The 17500-nt window shown below is 35.8% G+C and overlaps 1 protein-coding gene across 5 annotated transcripts in view; it reads left to right on the top strand.

Annotated features, from left to right (window-relative positions):
* Nucleotides 1-17500, top strand: part of Zfhx4 (zinc finger homeobox 4) — a 194477-nt gene that overhangs the window by 106928 nt on the left and 70049 nt on the right. The gene's annotated exons all lie outside the window — the stretch shown is intronic.

Here is a 17500-nt window from a genome sequence, read left to right as displayed (position 1 = left end):
ATAGCAAAGTAACGAAGGAGTGAAAGAAAGCTGCATTAGGGAGGGAGAATCCGTGTACTAACAATGCTGTCTTTATAACCCACATCATACCTTTTATAATTCCCTCACTCCTTCGTTTGGCTGCCTTTAGTCATTAAATTACACCTTTTTCTTAATTTCTTTTTAACACTTGGTTCTTTTTTTAATGTTTATTTATTTTTATGTATATGAATGCTCTATCTGCATGTACATCCAAATGCCAGAGAGGGTATCAGATCACATTATAGATGGTTGTGAGCCACCATGTGGATGCTGGGAATTGAACTCAGGACATCTGGAAGAGCAGACACTGAGCCATCTCCCCAGCCCCTAACAGTTGGTTCTTATCCATCCTTCTCAAACTCTGCTTTGGCTAAATGCCAAACAATTATTATGGTTCTGCAAAAGCACTGTAGTGATTTTTCAGAAATAACAATAGATATTTATGAGCTTAAAAATAATCTTGTAGATATGGTTAAAGGCAGCAATATCTGAGGGAAACTGAAGGAGTAGTTCCCTGGGATTCAATGGGAAACTTCAGGGCCAGCCTACTGTCTTCCTTTCCAAGTCGAAGTGGGACATATTCATACTGCATATTTCACGAGACTTTATAATACAGTATGCTACTTCAGCTGGATTCGCTTTGCAGGACACCTAGGTTTGCCTGATTCTCTAAGGTGTTAACAGTAGGCTTTTTGTGTAGGAAGTGACAAATGGTTAGTACATGTATGAGCGCCAATACTTACATATGTATGCTTTTTGATTGGTAAGCTGTGTAGTTGAGGCTAACTCCTTTGTGACTTCCCATTTTCCTAAGATACGTTGAGTTGTGACTTTTGCTTGTGAATTGTTTTAAAATATTCATTAAAAATGTCCATCTACTGTTTGTCTAGCCATTTTTGTTGTTTATTTTCTTCTGTCTGCTTATGACTTACTTTAATGTCCAACTATATTCCAAGAGTTACTATTCTTAAGTCGATCGGTACATTGTAACTTACTCATTCTCTCTTTATAATGAATGTGATGTATAGGGATTACTACAGTTTAACAAATCTGAGGTAGTGCATGCAGTTCCTTTTCATAACAGGAATTTTTATTTTCTTCCCCTGCCCCCACTCTCTCTCTTCTTTCAGTATTTGGTTCTGAGGTTTGAACCAAAGGCATTAAAAGTGCTAGGTAAGAATTTTACCACAGGGATAGGCCCCAAACTCTACTTTAAAAAAAATATTAGTTCTAAGGTAGATTCTCACTAAGTTGCCCAGGCAGGCTCTGAACATTCAATCTGTCTTTCCCAATCTTCCAAGTAGCTGGAACTCCTGGTATATGTCCCTAAGCCTGGTTTCATTTTTAAAATACCATTTCTAATGTGTTTTAAATGACTATCTTCAAAATAAAATTTTTTTAAAAATCTAGTCAAACTTGTTTTTGTTTTTTGGTTTTTTTTTTTTTTGTTTGTTTGGGTTTTTTTTTGTTTTTAAAGTGACTCATAATGAGTAACCAGAGTGAAGAGAACAGGCATTGTTTAGTTGGCTTCCTCACTTAACTACTTTGGCACTGTAGATACATAATTTCAGTAGAATTTTTTTGTCTCATTAAATTTTTATCACTGTGTAGAATATGCTTTAAAATATAAGCCTTTCCCTTGGCAGTACCAATAGGCAAATTTCCAGTGATGTTTAAACATGTGACTATAAAATATTTCTAGTGGCATTTCCTTACCTGTTAGCAACTATTACAATGCCTTCCAAAATCTATTGAGTAGTAGAAAATTGTTCTGGTTATGCAGATTAGCAGGGAAGTGATCACTAAGACCAAGAATCAAAGTTTTAGGTGAGGTGAATACAAGTAATAGTATATCAGTGTAAAATCCAGTCAAATTCCATAAAATGTATGAAGTATAGCTTAAATGCTTGATATTAGACATCATCACTACTAAGCAGATAGGGATTTCAGAACACAATATATTTCATTTCCATGGAATTTCTCTCTCACTAGCTGCAATCTCAAATATGTAAATAGTAGCCAAAACTGGATATGATGCTTCAGCTCACTTTTCTTGTCTACCAATTGCTGCTTCTAGGTTCTTCTTGCCAAACCATCTAGAGTGCTTGTAATTTCCTCTGTACAGAGCCCAACAGGCTCATCAGCAGCCTAAAGTAAACATAATAGATGTGAGGGATTTATGGAGATTTATAGGTTTAGTTATTCTGCAATGTGCAGTCTGTCTGGCTGTACTCATACAGGCCACATGTGGCCCTATGAATCAAAAATGTCATAAATAGAGCATCACTCATTCCTGGTTAAGACTAAGGTTTAGAAACAAAAGGTGTTTTGGGTGAAGGTATTTAAAAGACGACATTGCAACGGAAAGATGGGAATGTAGGAGAGATGAATAGACATAATGAATACTTGAAGCCTTCCACTTTTAATTTGGGAATTGGATATGACCCACTTCCCCTTGATTGAGAATATGAAATTTTTATCTTTTATTTTGTGCCTTCAAACACTTATCTATTTCCAGTGTGTAATACTGAGTTGAGAAACAGCTGGATGTCTGTAGGAAATATCCCAGTAATATCAGGCAACTTCTAATGAAGACTATTGACACTGCTGACATTTGGCATAATATACTGCCAAAAAGGAAATTGAAAAGCACAAGCCATTATCCTAAAGACCATCTGTTTATGAAAACAGTTAATTTTACATCACTTTCTTAAGCATAGAAATGACCCCTGGATGAAGGACAGGGTATGTCGCTCATATACTCTCAGCAGTTTCATTACTTGTTAAAATGGCCCCTTATCTATTTCAAGGGCATTATTGACATGAATTAGTCAACTTTAATGCTCTGAACATCCCAGGCTTTAGAGTTCAAGATATTTCTTTAACGCCAGGCATTCTTCTACATCTTTTCTTTTTTATATATCTTGCTAGAAGAAGCACAAATAGTGTTGGAGGAGCATAGAAAGATGTTGTCTTCCTGTCTTTGTGCTTCACCAGAGTTGCCCTATGGAAGGGCTTCTCGTTGTAGATGCAATTGGCATTCTGAAATGACACCCCATTTCAAGAACTCACACAAGTGGTTACATAAAGCTCAAAGAGATTATTATTACTAATGGGATGTCACTTTTCCTGGTCTTCCTCCACAGAGGGCTAGAAAGGGAGACTGTTAGTAAAAGAAATATTTTAATGAAAGCTAATCTAACTATAGAAAAGAACAACTTTTTTTAAATTTTAATTTTCAATTTATTCATTATATATCTGATGGAAGTCTCCTCCCTCAACTCCTCCCATTCCCACCCTTCCTTCTTCTTCCCCTCTTCCCCTTCCCCTAGTCTACTGAAAGAGGGAGTTCCCTTCCTTTGCCATCTGCCCATAGCTTATCAAGTCTCATCAGGACTGCTTGGATCCTCTTCCTCTGGGGCCTAGCAAGGCCACATCTCCAGGGATGAGCGATCAAAGAGCAGGCAATCTAGTTCGTGACAGAGGCAGTCCCTGATCCCCTTACTCTAGAATCCACTTGGAGACTGAGCTGCCAATTGGCTACATCTGAGCAAGGAGTCAAGGTCCTCTCCTTGCATGGTCCTTGGTTGGTGCATCAGTATCTGCAGGACCTCCTGGGCTCAGATTTTTAGCTTTGTTGGCCTCTTTGTGAGGCTCCTGTGCCCTCCATGTACTTCTATCCCAACCCCTCTTCTTCCATGAGACTCCCAGTGCTCTGCCCAAAGTTTGGCTTTGAGTCTCAGTATCTGGTTCTATCAATTCCCTGTTGGGTAGAACCTTTCAGGGGACCCTCTATAGTAGGCTCCCATCCTGTTTCCTCTCTTCCACTGCTTCTGGTGTCTATCCTGTTAGCCATTCTGAATGAGATTTAAGCATCCTCCCTAGGGTCCTCCTTAGTATTTAGCTTCTTTAGGACTTTAGGTCTGTAGATTTAGCTATCCTATATTATGTGGCTAATATCCACTTATAAGTAAGTGTATACCATGCCTTTCTTTTTCTGGATTACTTCACTCAGGATGATAGGAAAAGAATAACTCTTGAAGTGTTATTTCATGATGTATTTAAACTCTGTTTTTGTCGATTTTGTTTATCCTAAATGATGGAACACCAGGAAATTAACAATGGCTTGATTCTTAAAATTGCAACACTAGCCATATACATTTGAACTTTAGAAGGATAACCGATCCCAGTATTTTCTTTTTTATCAGAGTGCTTTATTTATCTCTCCTTTTTTTTTGAGATAATACAAACAGGTTATTCAGCATGTTCTTGTGTAATATTCATAGTCTATGCATACTTTAAATTCATTATAGTAGCTTTCACTATAATAGCAAAAACAATGTACTTCCAAACTTACTGTAAAACACCCATCATTAGAATACAGCACTTAGTTATTAATGAAAGTGAGATATTGCCCTGAAAGAAAATGGGCTTAACAATTTTGTGATATTTTAAAAGAGAGTATATAATAACTTCTCTGATGCAAATTCCACGAGGCTTCCAGCTCTCAGTATGACATCCACACATAAAAATGTTTCAGTTTTTCAAAATAAGCATCTAGGTATTTTCCATTTTTGTATCATTATGTGTACATCTGATGTGGTGCTATCCTCGGGCAGAATTATTTCTTAGCAGTTCCTCATTGTACTTGAAGATAATGTATAGAAGATGAAATAATATACTGATGGTAACCAAGCTTCTAAACACATCAATCTCTTATTCATATAATATTCATGTTATTATCTCTCCTGTAGCTGCTTTTTGTAGAAGCTTTCTTCATCAAACTTCTTGTTTGACAAATGGAACTAGATTATGGTCACAGCTGTGTAAGCCACTTGATATATTGCTGTTGGGAAAATATTTTATAAAAATACTAGCAATACTGGGAGTTCTTACTACTGTTATTTTTAAGATGCCATAAACTAAGACTACCTTTATCTATTTCTTTCAATTTCTATTATCTATTTTTACAAGATTTATACTAGTTATTTACTTAGTAAATATGAAAATAAATGATCATATGCTATCAATATTAATGTAGATGTCAAAGCAACACCAAGCTCTAATGTATGTAAGAGCAAGTATTTTTTACCTTGATAAAGAAAGGCAGTCAAGTGTGAGATTTAATATACATCCTAATCTTTCGTGTCACTAGTCTAGCCATGGCTGATGGGCTAATGTGCAGGCCACCATTTTCTTTTTCTCCTTACACAATGGAATAAAAAGCCATGAATGACAGTCTCAGCTCCACTCTGTAATTATTTTGAGGACAGTAGAATATACAACAGATCACTGCCAGGTCACTGGTATAGTTAAATTCTGTGACTTATATAAACACCTGAGCAGCCTGTAATTAGCAAAAAACCATCTTTCAAACAGTCATTCTTGAGCATACTGAGAGTTTTTTTCCAAAGAAAGTTAAGTGAATTTTTTATTTAATATAATAAAACACCGGAATAGCTTTAGTTTCTACTTTCCAGCCTATTTGAATTCTAGCAGAATGTGACAATAAATATTCTAAATATGCTACCATAGGTGTTTATATGGTCTGAAATTATAGGCCATTTCTACTCCAAAACTTAACAAATTAAAGATGTAGTCAAACCATATTTAATATTACTCTGTTCTCTTCATTTCTAATAAATCCAATTGTTCAAATTTAATTCTGCCTTTTAATCTAGACACAATCTGATCTAATAGTAATATCCTGTTTGTTCAACTAACAAAATTTTTAATCTTCATGGCAAAAAGAAAAAATTGAAATTTTGTTAACAAAAATTTGCAAGGGAAAGTTGTTTCTCATGAGAGTAGTTTTTTTTTCAGTTTATATGATCTTTTAAAATTTATTTTTATTACAATTTTATACTATATTTTTAAATTTTTATTTTATTTTTATTAACTAAAGTTTATTCACTTTGTAAAGTTTATTCACTTTGTATACTGTCTTTGTAAAATTTATTTTATTACAATTTATTCACTTTGTTTCCCAGCTGTAGCCCCTTCCCTTGTCCTCTCTCAATCCTTCCCTCCCTTCTTCATCTCCTCTCTTGCCCCTCCCCCAGTCCACTGATAGGGGTGGTCCTCTTCCCCTTCCATATGACTCTAGCCTATTAGGTCTCATCAGGACTGGCTGCATTGTCTTCCTCTGTGGCCTGGTAAGGCTACCCCTCCCCTCAAGTAGACTGAACTGCCATGGGCTACCTCTGTGCATGGGTTCTAGGTTATCTCCATGCATGGTCCTTTGTTAGAGTATCCTGGGCCTAGATATTTTAGGATAGTAGTGTTTTTATAATGAAGAGAATTGGAATACTTATTAGGCATTACCATACTGAGTCTAGTAAATTTTAATTATACATAAAATAACAACCTCATAATTGACACATCTATATATAAGTGGGAATTATTTGTAGTTGTCTAGATATTTTAAATACATTTTATAAATATTTAACAGAATATATACTAGAATTTTCTACCATGAGCATCCAATACAAACTGAAAAAAAAGTTAAAATATTACTATAGAAATAATCCCAATAGGGTCAATACATGTGGAGAAATGAGGCAGTTTTTCAGAAGTATTGAATAAGTTGTCATGTTTTCTCGGTTATAAATATATAGTTTTGAGGCAAAGGAGTTTGTAGTTTGCATGTTCTCTACTTTCTCTTCCATATCTCTCTGTACTAAACTGGTTATCTGAGGAAATGTCCCTGCTAGCTTTGCCTGAGTCCGAATTGATTGCTAAAGATAGTAGCAGAAGCAAAATATTTGTTTGTTTTGGATCCTTGAACAAATTCAGTTCCTTAAATAATTCTGGAATCCTGCTGCCAACTTGGTTTCTCTGCTGTAGGTGAAGAAATGAAGGGTGGAAAGATTGTATGTTTATAGACTTATAGACTTTCTTTATCCCAGGGATAAAACTAACATTTGAAAAGCAGTGCGACTCTAAAATACACACCTTTAACTATATTCTAGACAATAATAACCTACAGAGGCTAAACTATTTTTTGAGACTAAACTACTCATACATACTCATATATACGTACGCATATATATATGAGAAACATTTCCATGACCACCCCTCCTGCTATTGGGCCATTGGACATCAATGTCAAAATTCTGTTTTGCATACTCTTTCCTCATCACCCTGCTCACCAGAGAAAGTGGCATCACATGGAAGAGGCGAATGTTGAACATGTGACATGAAGTCGAACAATGATCACGACAAAGTCACTGTTGAAGTAGTACATATAAAGATTAGGTGTGAGCCAGCATTGGTAGTGCAGACCTTTAACCCCAGCACTCAGGGAAGAAGAGAAAGGAGGATCACTGTGAGTTCGAGGCCAACCTTGTCTACAAAAGCAAGTCCAGGAGAGCTAAGCCTACAAAAACAAAAAACAATAAACAAGACAAAACAAAGACCGTGTGTGAGGTACTTAGAAACAGAGAATGAAGGCATGTGACATTATAAATAAATATGGCAAATTTCATAAGTCTTTCTATTTTAGTAATGATGATTTGAGAATCGACAACATACAGAAGGTTTTGTTTTAAAAAAAAAAAACCCTGAAAACTAATTTGTATAAAATAAGAAATATGTAAGATAATACTATATCCTTCCAGCTAAATGGTGCAGGGTTAAAACCCAAAACCTTAAGTTTCTGAAAGCAAGCCTCCAACCCTGACTTATAGTCCCAGGCTCCCAATCTATTCTTTATGTGAGATACAATAAAGTTTTAATTTAAGACATGGAAATTAAAGCATTCATACAAAATTCAGCATAATAGTTCCAGAGATGAAACTTCTGTCTTGGATCATGAACTGCAATTTGGAAGTCAGAAACCCCTGGTAGGGAAACACATAGGTCACCACATTTGAGTGTAGAAAATTCAAGACAATGTGTACCTCAATGGAGTAGAGCTCAAGGCCTGAGATTTATTGGCAGTCACCAGTCATAGCATTGCTTATCATTTTCTGAAGAAAAAGAAAACCTCAATGGCCAATATATTATTTTTCCCTAAGTCAAGCCTATTAACTTAGGGTTATGTCTATCTTTTCTTGTAAATAGCATAATCACTGTGTATAAATAAATATTATGTATCCAATATTTTAACTATTTTTAATTCAGCAAAGATGAAATGCCTTTTTATTGGCATGCTATTGGATAGAGTCCAACCCTCAAGCCGTCTTTGCATTTCAGTTTACAGTTTAAGGTTGGGGGATATAGGACTATAATCTAACATTTTAAGACGAACTAAAAATAAGGTGATGGGGACCTAGATAGAGCGGCTTATATTAAATCTGATGCAAAATGGAGACCATCAGGATATGAGAACTTGCAGTGTAGGCAAGATTCAAGCATCAAGAGAAGGAAGTAGTTAGGTCAGAATCCTTCAGACAAAGTTAAGCATGGGGAGCAAAGGCTTTCAGTTTGAAAACCACTGGGTGTAGTGGAGAGGGCCGTAGTGCAGTTTAGTTAAAACATGGGGTGCATGATTAGAAAGGAAGAATGAAAGCATGAAGTAGGCTCAAGAGAAAACAATTAATGGTTAACAGTGGCGATTGCAGACCTTCACTAAACAAGCTGTGTGGAAGACATTGTTTTAAAGACCACATAGACCTGTGCTTTGGTGCTGTTTTGCTCACCATTTCAAAATGAGGAAATTGAGAATTCTTTCAGGATAAATGACTTGTCTGATAGTTTACACAAGTTCCAGCTTTCAAGATCATTGAAGACCAAGAAGTTGGGGTACTATGAGGAAACAATTTTATCAGAGTAGAAGGTAGTATAGTTGATCCTGGTTGGGAAATCTTAGGTTTTTCCATTAACTTCATTTACAACATGAACTGAGGCTCATGGTGCTCTGCTATTGTTCACTATGTTGTTCACATTTTATAAACCCAATTATTATTATCATCTTAGCTCTTTCTTCTCTTCCTGTTCTCTGTGTCTTGATAGGCCATTGTCCTTTCTTTCTCCTAAAAAAACTGGATGACAGATATCCTTCATCAGGGATCATACATCATGTCTCCTGCATCATACAATCAGAATCTCTATTACATATTTAATTTTATTTTTTTACTATTAATTTTTCTGCTCCAGTCTGCATCTTGGCTCTTGATAAATCTGTTTTGTTTGTTCTTTTTTTGTTGTTTTTAATATATGTCCTGTCCCTTCTCATGTACCTTCTCTACTTGTTAATGTACAGCAGTGACTTTAGAAGAGTAGCAAACACAGCTTCTGGGTGACTTCTTGTGGAGTAGATAGATACTAAAATGTCACTTTGAGATATTTGGAGACATGTAAGCTTTATACTTAGAAACTGAAATTCTCCCAAATCAGTGGTGGTTGTTGTCATTAATTATATGTTAATATTCTATCAAATAATCTTATCTCATGACAAAGAGCTAAGTTTTTGGTTCTTTGTATAAAAATATTCAAAATGAGGGTCGAAGGTCTAGACCCGAATAGTGATTGTTATAACTATGCTGTGTACTCTTTTATGGGATTTATAAGACTATGCTAGCATGCTGTCCACATTTCCTTGATGATTAAATAGAATACTCAAATAAAGTAATTCATGAAAACATTTATTTCACACCAGTGTGTTATTTTGCATTCTGGAAAGTTTGCAGCCTGAATATTGATGTGTCATTATGTGTGTAGACAACGGAATCAGCTGACTTGGTATTAACTGACTTCTATTATGGCCTTGCTGTTCGCTCCTATAAGGCTAAACTAACACATGATTGTAGACGTTCTCAAAAGAGCCATCAAGTGTTTTGGCTTCAATCCACTCTTAGATGAGTAGGAATTAATATCAAAGAGTGCATCGACAGACTGTTTTGACTGTCTACAAGATGGTAAATAAACATTTTGGCTAAATTCAGTCTTTTGATTATGACATAATAGTGCAATTTGAGAGAAACATTTATATGAAGTGCTCTAATGGGGAATCATAGAGCAAAATTACCATGGTTAACGAGTGAGACTCTAGACTCTGTGCTGTGCAAAAGCAGTGTTTTGTCAGGAAATAAGTAAATAAATATTGTGGTAAGCAAATCTTTTTAGCTTTCTACATTAATAAAAATAAGAAAATGACAACAGAAGCTCATTTTCAGCTTATGCTGTGAAGAGAGTACAGTTAGCATTTAACCAGTTTAAACTGGTTTGTGCAGTCAAATTAAGCATTCAGGATCAACACGGATCATGGTTCACAAGTATCTAGTTTACTCATCTCAGTTAATCAAATTAGTTAGGCAATTACCAAATCTCCACTTCAATTTGTGGATTTGAGATCTGAATTATCTTGATTGGTTTGTCAGGTTTTTCAAAGTTTAATTTCTGCGCTATTAATGGAACTGGAAAATAGCATCGTAGTACTTTAAAATATCATTTATTCTTCCAGTATCATGTTAGCCTATCATATACCATGTTGGTATATGTTCACATGCACAGAAAAGTTGTCAGCTTTTAGTTTTCAGCTGCATCCTCTGAGATATCAGTCTTCTGTGTAAGCACATATTAGAATTCCAGTGAAAACGATGCATAATGACTTGATTTCTTTAGACTTTATTTCATGTGACATACCAGCAACTCCTAGGACATCTCTTCCTCAGTACAGCATAATATATTTTAAAATCCAATGAGTTAGGTTTTCTGATCCAACATGGTTCGTACGTCCGTGGTACTAAGTATAGTAATCAGGGATTTTTATTAAAGGAATATTATTGAAAAGCTAACCAGCCACGTTCCATAATGAACAAAAAAAAAAAAAAAAACAAAAAAAAACAAGAGAAATAAGTTGCCATTTAAGTGTGTCTTACATGTGTATTGAGGATATATTAGCATAAAATAAAAGTGAATATATTTGAAATTATTAATTTAATAAAACATTGTTTAATTCTCTACTAAGAAATCAATAAATAATCCCTGCCAAAGAAATGAACTCTATACAGTTCTAGGTTTGTCAGTCCAGTGGCAGAAGACCTCTGTTTTATTTGATGTGTTTTGGGGAGGAGATAACATGACAGTGTTTGTAACAGTAAGCACCCTCCGCCCTAGGTTGGAAATCTTCAGTTTCAAAAGCCTGCTATCCTTTAGATTACCAACAGGCAAGACCTGAGCATAGAGGACTGACTACTAGATCCTCCATGGTTGAGTAATGGCAGCTCAACCAGAAAAAAATGTTTAAAGGGGCCAAGGGGCATCTGCCATTCACTTTTTTTTTTAATAAACTCTGGTTTATTAAAAACAATTTTGATAAGTTCTTTTGCTTAATATTTTATATCAAATTATTCAAACAAAGACAATTAATTAAAAGGAAGATTGATTAAAATTTGGGTTAAAAATAACCTCCCAAACTTACCCTCTTCTCTGTGCAAAATTAAGTCTCTTCCTTAGAGTTCAGTCAAGTACCTTTCATTCAGAAAGGTGTTTTTTCTTCTTCTTTTTCGATTTCTTCTTTTTCTTCTTCTGAATTGCAAGAGTTGTAAGTTGCCCACTTGGTAAATTCTCCTTGATTTTGGAGACATATTATCCATCACCACAGGCTTCCCTCTCTGTTGCCTTTGGTCCCTTTGCTTGCCAAGTCTCATTATCTGTTTCCAAGGTGCACGTTGAAAGGATATGTCCATTTGAGTGGATGGGAAAGCACTCTAGCAATTTTCTATTTGAAAGTAGACTTCCTATGTTTTAGGGGAAGAAGCTGTTTCCACAATTAGGAACATTTATTTGCAATTTGACAACGTCTTTAAAAAATGGTATGAATACCAAAACTGTACAGCAGATTTGAAGATGCATGTTTATGTCCACATTACATTTTAATGTTGTCATGTTTTATTCTCTGTGATAAGTTCTACACTTGGATTAATAAAGAGAAATCATTCTGATATGAGTACATAGGAAGTGAGTTGTTCATCTTGGGCCTGCATGTCACTAGAGGAAACGAGGCAGCTTCTCAGGGGTTCCACGTCTTCATCTAAAATATGAATGCTGTGGGGTTAATTACCTCTAATGGCTACAGCTCTATTCTATTCTATGATTTCCTCTATACAGCAATGTACAAGTTTTACTATGTATTAAACTTGTGTATTCTCTTATGAAAAAAGTTATTTTATATAAAGACCAAACGCCAGTGCATAAATATATCATCCTATGTATGAATATGCACCATGACTTTGATAAACAACTTTTAAATATATAATCCTGGAACCTTCAATAAAAAGCTGCAAATATGATTTTTAAGATTGAAATTTACTTTTTCAAGGAACTTTAGGACTCGGTAACAAAGGTAGTGATATAGCATCACTTTGGTTTTTGTAACGTTTATAATTTACACATACAAAACCCAGTGCTAAAAACCAGAACTGTGATTCATCCTTAGTTGTTGAAGTCTGAAAAATGATTCTGGAACATAATAATATCGAGAACGCTTGGGGGGAATGTATCTTTCATTCACAATACAGTTCTGACCTGTGGGGAGAACTAGTTGAAACAAAAAAAGCAAAAAACAGGTTTGTTCCGACAGATGTTATAATCTTCAAGTGATTAATAAGCAGTACAGGTGTCTATTAAAAGTGACAGTAAATCTTGTTTTGTTTTGTTTTTTCCTTTGAATAGTATTTGAATTTCTCAAGGTCTGTGCCTCAAGGGGCAAAAAAAAATGACTCCAAGATTAATTACCACAATGGCTTATTCCCAATAAGAAATGTAATAGAATGTTCTCTATCCTGAATTTATTATTTGTGTTCCCATTAACACAATCACTGAAACCATTGTGCTTTAATAATTCTAGAAGACTACTGGACCTGAGTAATGCTTTGGGCTAAAGACAGGTCTAGAGTTGGGTCCTAATGAACATAGATTCCTCTTGGTTTGTAGGAAACTGCCTAACGCAGGGACTGCCGGATGTAGATTTTGCCTCCTTGCATTTTACGAACACCAAAGTCGAGGGAAGGTGCCCAGGGCTCCATTGCCCACTGGTTCTTCCACACAGTAACTAACTGCAGGTGGACTTTGCTGCAGTGACATTTCTCCCAGCTCCTCCATCTGCTCTTTCTTGACACCCCTGCCATTAACTGTCATTTTCCTTTAAATGTACGGTGGATCTGAAAGGCCAGCTCTACATCACATCACTTCAGATTAGGGGCAGTTCCTTTGAGTGGAGCACTGTTTAGGCGTCAGAAAGAAGTCACCGACCTCTCTGGAACCATGTTGCCATAGGGCCTTAATTAGCACTGATTCGAGCCATTGCTGAGGAGCTCACAAAGAACACACATCATTTTTCCACTTAGGAAGTTAGTGTCTGACCTAATAACTTGTCCATACTCTCAGGACACTGTGACCGCGTGATAACAATAAGCATTACTAGGCCCTTCACCTCCTGCGAAGCCCAGAATGAGGGGGAAGTGTATTACCTCCCAAGGAATGGAGAAATCCGTGCCTTTAATTAGGGGTGAAGTAGTGATGAGGTGGGAGTGAGTAGAAGAGAATTGCTGGAGGACAGTGAAAAAATACAGATTTTTTAATATATATATATATATATATATGTATATGTATATGTATATGTATATGTGTGTGTGCTTTAATTTAATTTAGGGCAGTCTCTATCTTAACTATACTCACTTAAAATATTTTAAAGTAGTTATAGGAACTTATTGGTTTATCAAATGATATTTAGAGATGGTTGTCTTATTGCAAGGATGATATTTTTTTAAAAAATGAAAGTAGCATTAAAATTAGCATTAAAAGTTTGTATTTAATTTGAAGTTATAAACAAAATGAAGTCTTCTGTACAAACTCATATCTTTGGAAAAAAACTCACGTAAAATGCATTTATTTGCTTTCAGCTTCTATAATCCTCATAGGTAAATTTTAAGGGGCAGGTATATTGGCTCCTGTGAAAATAATTGCAGTTCATCTCCTTTCTGAGGATCAGCAGTCATTAAACACTCTTGAATTTGATATAATTGTCAGCCAAGGTGGACTCATTTAAGAATAGCTATTTTCCTCAAAGACTACATGAAAAACTGCTGTATTTTCATTGTGCTACCTTTTCTCTTCTCCTTTTATAGACTTTCTTTCCTTTCTCATTTTTACCCTTCTTTGTTGAACCCAGGATGTACTGAGGTTAGTAGTGAGATCATTACTGAAAAGTCAAAGAAAACACTAAATATCAAGAAAATAAAAGTGATACTTAAGAGTGTCGGCGATTATTTCGATGAGGAAAGCTCCCCTGATGTCACTGTTGAAGTAATTAATGCACTCCACTTCAAATTGACTCTCTTGAGCAGGAAAACCCGACCCGATGCACGGTGGGCCCTTCTCTTCTATGTCATGGACCCAAACAGCATTTTAAGTGTTTTAATGGAACTGAGCCCTGTGACAGTGTGCCACTTTTGCTATTAAAATTGCGACTTTTCACAGCTTTCTGATACAAACATGTGCTTGGAACTGTATTTGGCATGGCAAGGCCCCCAATCTCCATATCTCTATGAACTGTAATGATTTCAAAGTTGTAAATATTGTGAGCTGATGCTGTTCCAAACCCAGTGTTTTCTGAAGTGAGAGAAGTAAATGAGGTTTTACTTTCTCTGCTGAAAGCTCTGAAGTGGGTTTTCTCAGGTAGGCATTTTGTCCCACAGCTTAGTATCATGAAAGTTTTCTCATGATTTAATTGGGTGAGAGGAAACTTGCACAGACAAAATTCATGAAAGGGTACTCCGGTGAGTTCCCTGTCACGTACGGCCACAGATTCCTTCTGTTCAAGTGTTCTGTATCCAGCAGTGATGCTTACAGATTTTGACCCTAAAAATATGGGATTCATAACAGGATGAGTACAATACATTCTGTGCTATAATATTAAAATCAAACAGGAATAGTATCCAGAGCAGACCACAATTCCACTCAATCTTCATCCTTAACACTTGCCACTTTTTTTTTTTGAGCCAAAAGATTATCTGTACATTGGTAATTTTATTTAAAGGTATTTCATGAATATGGTTTATGTGATTGTGTGTGTATGGCAAAAACATTTTGTAATTTCTTTAGATCTAATTAAGTGCACTGAAGGACACAACTTCATTTTTCCTCCTTAACAGAGGGGAGGTAAAGTTTTTCAACAGCTGATGCTCATCTCTGTGGACATGTCCAGTCTTTGCTCAGCTGCCAGCCTCCTAGCAGAGACTCAGATATGAATTGCCTTCTCCACCATCTCTTCAAGTCCTCAGGAAAGTCGAAGACAGGCTGTATTCAGCTACATTTCCCTGTAAAAATACCGATAAAAGAAAGACAAAAGATTAGCTAAAAACAAGCACAAGACTGAGTTTAGCGAGTAAAGCCTTCTTTGTATTTAACAATAAGAAAAGTAGTTACCATGAAAAAGAACCACTATATTAGGTTTAAACTTTTGTTTATACAAAACAACAAAATAAATTATAACAAAATAAATTCAGATATTCAAGTGAAGTACTAGACACAGGTTTTTTTTTGTTTGTTTTTATTATTATCATTTATTACAATTATTTTAGTTACAGTTTATTCACTTTGTATCCCAGCTGTAGCCCCTCCTCCAATCCCACCCTCCCTCTCTCTTCTACTTTTATGCCCCTCCCCCAGTCCCATGATAAGGGAGGTCCTCCTCTCCTTCCATCTGACCCTAGTCTATCAGGTTTTATCAGGACTGGCTTCATGTCTTCCTGTAGACACAGGTTTCTTAGTCTTCTACTTTGTTTAACCTTTGCTGGTTTGGGTAGCTAAAGCCTTCTTGTTTCACTTTCAGGTTTACTCACTAATACCTATTGTAAGTACCTTTGCTAAAACTTGTAAAACCAGTTGTTTCCAGATAGATATTGCAACCTTTAGTGAAATACAAGGTAAAAGGATTGTGCTGGAAGGACAAAAGTACAAGAAGTTTGTATATGGAATCTTGATGCAAGCAATAAATAAGATTGTATAGGAAAGATATTTAGAGATGATCTCGGATCTTTCAAAAGGCTGGGAACCTAAAATTTAAACCAACAGTAGGTTCGGGAGACATATCCAATGACTGAAGGGGATGATGTAGATTGGGAAATAATGCCAGTTATATCAAAAGATGGAAGCTTAACAGAAATGGCATCAATTCAACATAGGAAAAATAGCTGACCGCTACATATTACTATAATGTTCAAATCACTTTAGGAGACAAATAGTATCTAATGGCTGTTCATTGAACAACCACATCAGTAGAGTTACACCTGTCCATAAAGATACAAAATAGCTCCGAATATGATTTCTCAGGATAGCACAACATCAGGAAGTTTCCTTTTAGAGAAACTATAGAGTAATGTGTGTTTTGGTTTCCTCACCATTGACAGAAACTGTTTGGGATGAGTCTTGATCTTTGATGCTCTTAATACACTCAGAAGATGTGTCTTGTAGTTTTCACCAACATAGTACTCACTTTCATCTGGACCAGGGGATAGTGAGGAGGAGCAATAGTCTGCTAAGGCAAATGCACAGGCCTTCAGTGCTTGATACTTCGTCGAAGGATGTGAACCCACTGCTGTTGTCTAAACACTTTACCACGAGTAGGTTCAGTACTGGAATGCCAAGTAGGTCTTAAAACTTCAAGTGTTTAATTTCTTATTTGTAGTGTAAAGTGAAATTATTGTCGCTCTTCCTGATAATGTTGTTATAACTGGTTAGAAAGACAAAGTGTCTAATACACTATGAACATGATAAATATTCAGTTTACTATTTTTTTTCTTTTACATTTCCTGATTTCTCATCTTTTGACTACCTATCTTGGTTTACTGAGTGGTTTCTAATAAAGGCTTACATTTCCCAGGTACAGGCAGTGTGTGACAGTATCTGATGACAGAGAAAGCCTAGATTGTGTCTCCTTTAACTCAACAAGCCTGTACCTAGGCCTTTGTGACCAACAACCACCAGAACCAGTATGAGCCGAGCATCTCTGATAGTTAGACAGGTACCAAGAGACCCATGATCACTGTTGTCTATTCACTCCATCTACATCTTCTGAGCATGGCTCAGCCTAAGAGCAGTGTCAACCGGCAGTTTCCTGGTTTCCTCAGGTCTGCAACTTAAAACTATTGGCATAAATCTGTCAATTCGGACAGGACTTTTTTCTACAATGTTATAATTTCCATAGAATATTATTAGTCTTTGTGAATATTGGGTAGATTATAAGGGTATCAATCTGAAAGGAGATTCAGCGTTTACTTATAAGATCATGATATAAGTAACTCAGAGACTGGAAAATCAGGGTGTATGTGTTTAAGTCCTGTCCAATGTTTCAGCTGGACAAACTGACTTTTCAATAACCTTGTAGTTATATACATGGCCCTGAAGCACTCTCATTTTTATCAGAATTTCAGTATTAGCTGTTGACTATGAGTAGTATATTTTTCTATGAAGTACAGATTGGTTTTAAGAACCATCCAGTTTTAAGCAATATTTAGTGACCCTTCCTTACTTT

This window comes from Psammomys obesus, unplaced genomic scaffold (assembly GCF_907164565.1).
Source record: "Psammomys obesus unplaced genomic scaffold, mPsaObe1.curated_primary_1811, whole genome shotgun sequence".
Lineage (NCBI taxonomy): Eukaryota > Metazoa > Chordata > Mammalia > Rodentia > Muridae > Psammomys > Psammomys obesus.
The sequence above is the reverse complement of the archived record's forward strand: the minus strand, read 5'-3'. Positions and strand labels throughout refer to the sequence as shown.